The sequence below is a fragment of the Ursus arctos genome, unplaced genomic scaffold, assembly GCF_023065955.2.
Source record: "Ursus arctos isolate Adak ecotype North America unplaced genomic scaffold, UrsArc2.0 scaffold_13, whole genome shotgun sequence".
Taxonomy (NCBI): Eukaryota; Metazoa; Chordata; class Mammalia; order Carnivora; family Ursidae; genus Ursus; species Ursus arctos.
Window position 1 is genome coordinate 24,145,250 of NW_026622797.1, and position 4,206 is coordinate 24,149,455.

At 33.3% G+C, this 4,206-nt stretch overlaps 1 pseudogene; it reads left to right on the top strand.

The window, feature by feature from the left end:
• The first annotated feature begins 3,181 nt into the window (after nucleotides 1-3,181).
• Nucleotides 3,182-3,745, top strand: LOC113259685 (metallothionein-1-like; annotated as a pseudogene).
• Nucleotides 3,746-4,206: the final 461 nt, after the last annotated feature.

Consider the following 4,206-nt stretch of genomic DNA (forward strand, 5'->3'; position numbering starts at 1 on the left):
AGGAAAAAAGATCAGAAGAGACCAAGTCCATGCTTAGAAAATTAGAGTTGTTGGAACGGAAGCATGGAACCATTGTGTAAAATTATTTAGATTGTGCACTACACAAGACATTTAGCCAGTAGAGCATACAGGACCTGAAATTTCATCCCAATGTAGTTGTTAAGCCATGCACCTTCTTAGGGACTGCACATACCCAGAGGGAAGAGCAACTTTTTAATTAACAGAAAAACCACTTCCTGCTAGCCAACACATATACTTATGGAACTGAACCCACCTGTAGGAAGTCTCTTTTTCACTAAAATTTAAAAGGCACTTTTTGAGGGTTCATGTGTCACTTTGCGAATAGTAGTGGCTCTTAAGTTAGATGGCAATTTAAAAAAATACACTAAAAAATGATAACACAATTCTGGAATGATATTATCATTTTCCAACTATATTTTACATTTGGGTGCCTGGCTGATTCAGTCAGAAGAGCATGAGACTCTTGATCTCAGGGTCATGAATTTGAGCCCCATTCAGTGTAGAGATTACTTACATAAACAAACAAACTTTAAAATATATATGTATATATATTCTATATTTAAATATGCCACTAATTCTAATCAGAGTAACTATCTGGAATACCAAGTATAAGAAATATCTCAAAACACATACACCTTAAATACAGAGAGAAAACTCATGATGAGAGAGAGAGAGAGAGAGACTAACTTAGAGAATAGATCCTGAAGAAATAAAATCAAATGAGTCCACTTTTTCATTTATTCAGCAAATAATTATTGAATACCTGTTATGTGCCAAGAAATTTTAAGAATTTGGAATAAATTAGTGAACAAAAAAAGATAATAATCCTTGTCCTCTTGGAAGTTATATGTTACTGAGGAAAAACAGACAAGAAACAGTAAATGTAATAATTTATATGGTATGCTAGTACAGATGGATTTGGGGGAAAAGGTCCTGAAGATTATACAATTTAGGAGAAAATTTTTAAGAAAAAAATTCAAACTGGTAGCTCCTCTTCTTCTTATCCTCTTACCTGCCTTCCTTAAATAATTTAATCTAAAAGTATTAGGTAGAGCTCAGAAAGGTAAGTAGCCATGCACAAAGAGTGTGGGTATATATCAAAATAATGAGCATACCTCTTGCAAAGGTCTTGGTCTCTAAATACTTTCTTCTACTGTGAGAATCGAGGCTTTTTAAAGAAATAACTGGTCCAGGGCTGAGGCAGGAAGAACAGGAAATTTGTCTGGAATAACTTATTGTAAAAGAAAGGAAACAAATGCTGAAAGAATAATGAGGACTCAGAAAAGGTACAAAGAAATTAGTGAAAAGAAGCTCTCACTGGTCTAAAATTGGACAATTTATGCATCAAAATAACTAATAATAATGAATATAACCAGTCATATAAAATAGAAGATCATGAGTCAATGTAGGTACAAATGAAATAATTAATAAGTTGAAATATTGATTGGGAAGGAGTCTTAAATTAACTCCTTGAAAAGTACTTATTAATTACAGAGGAAAAAAATTAACTTTCTAGTGATGGACTCTGGCAAGTGCCAACATAAGTGATTAATAGTAATATCAATAATGAGACAAAGCATATTGGGTCCACAGGACAGGATTCAATGAGAACAGTATTACAACTGTTAACATTGAAGCCAAGAACTCCTAACCATAATCTAACTACAAAAACATCAGGCAAACCAAATTGAGGGACATTCTACAAAGTGAATAGCCTATAAATTTCAAAAGTGTCAAGATCCTGAAAGCAAAAAATCATCATCATCATCATCATTTTTTTTAAATGAACAACTGATCCAGATTGAAGGAGATTGAAGGACACGTGACAAATAAATGAAACATGTGATCCTGAACTGAATTCTTTTGTTGTAAAGGTCATTACTGGGACAATAAGGAAAACTGAAGGAAGTTTGAAGATTTAACAGTACTAATGCACTAATGTTAACTCCCCTGATTTTGATCATTGCATAGTGACTATATAGAAGAATATCTTCTTATATAGTAAATATACACCAAGGTATTTAGGAATACTGTAGCTTTAATATCAGCAAAAATGGTCCAAGAAAAATAAATTCTTTGTGCTCTACATATAACTTTCTGTATATTTGAGTTATTTTTTTCAAAAGAGAAGATCTTTAAGTAATTTTAAAAAAAATAAAAATTTAGGTATGAAAGTGAAAATTTAGAATGTGAAATGAGTCCAAGTTATGAAGTATATCATACATAAAATACCATAGTGGTTTTACAATTAGCTGTCTAATACATATCTGTAATACTTTTTTTCTCCATGTTTTAGCTTCACATTCTTTGCCTCCTTGTCTAATAATTCTTGATATAATTTTCTATAGAGAGTATATAAGGACAAATTAATCTTTCTTCTAATAATGTTGATGAATTTTTAAAAAATAATTGACAGTTGAGAAATGTTTCTTTCAGTTTCCAAACTTGTTATGGATAATTAGCAACCAAAATAAGAAACATTTTTGACATTTCAAAGTTATAAGTTTTATTTTGAGGGGTGAATTTTTGGCCTTCTGTTACATTTGAATTTTGGTATGATCAGTAATTTTCAAATATATATACAAATTTAATCAAAATTAAGGTATACACAAGGGCATTTAAAGACATTTTGAAATTACCACTATGTTGAACAGAAATATACGATCATATTGCTTTTTTGCTGCATTGACTCATTAATACATATATGTGAAATTTTGGTCACTGGCAATAGTTACCTTCAGGCCAGTTGATTGTGATGGTGGCTACTCCAGATTTGCCCGACTTCAACAAGATATGTTATATATGCTAAAATATAATCTAATACATTGGGAGACATTAAACACCCATCTTTCTCACACAAACATACTATAATCTCACCATGATTTATGTATTAGAACACAGAAATTTATTAATTTGTGTGATTCCTAAAAGAAAAAAATTTGGTGTATTTATAATTGCTTTCTTCAAGTATATGTATATACTACAAGCAGAAGAGCACTTCATCTTAAGTGTTCTGGAGAAACAATTATAATTTTACTCATCTGATGATGGTAAGAATTTCCAGCAGATCACTTTCTTGCTCTGTGATTATAAACATCATTTCTTTCTCCTGCTGCCATGGCCCTAGACCAGTTGCAAAAGGAAACATCCATATTACAGTATGAGCTATGAACCTGGACCTTTGGATCTCAATAGTAAGTAGGTTGACACCATGGCCAGTAGCAGTACAATTGGAAGTTACTCCTATAAAGACATGAAACTGATTGTAAGCCATTTTATATCCCATTAGTCTCAATCTTAATGTACCAACTTAAATCCCCCTTGGGTTGATTCTCCAAATCCCATTGCCTTTCCAGTACCATTTATATAAGGATAAGTTCGATGGAAAGGAAATGTTTGAGATGCGTCTTAATGTTCCCAGGTCCATAAACAAACAAGCACAAAAACAAACCATTGAAATCTTAAGATACAATAAGATGAGACCATACCTCCAGGCCACACCAATATCTCCCTGTGTCACCTGTTTTGGACCTCCATCCTCCCCTTGACTCGAAATAGACCCCAACTGCTCCTACTCCACCGGTGGTTCCTGCACTGTGTCGCCTCCTGCAAATGCACCTCCTGCAAGAAAAGTCACTGTTCCTGTTGCCCCACGGGCTGTACCAAGTGTGCCCAGGGCTGCATCTGCAAAGAGACACTGGACAATTGCAGTGGCTGTGCCTGATGTGGAGGAGAGCCTGTTCCAGATGTAAATAGATCAACATGTAAAACCTGCAGTTTCTGTACCCAGTTGCTATATTCCAGTTTCTCTGAAATATTTGAATGAGGATAAACTCATCTAGACACCCCCTACCAAAAAAATGTGTAAGTAGAGGACAGAGTGGAGATAACAATAGACTATCAGGGGTAATAATATATGTAGTAATAAAGATTTATGTAATAGAAGGAACTAAGGATTAATAAAACAATGAGAATATTCTTCCAGGAAGAAAGTAGACTTGGTTTATAATGAGATAAACTGCAGCAGATTAGAATGGATCATTCAGTAAATGGTACTGGGACAAGTGGTATGATAGCAGGAAAAAAAAGTATACCTTACACCATGCACAAAAATCAACTGAAAAAAAATTCTAGAAAGTAAAACTTGAAACTTTTAGAAGATACTGAAGAAAATATATCACAATG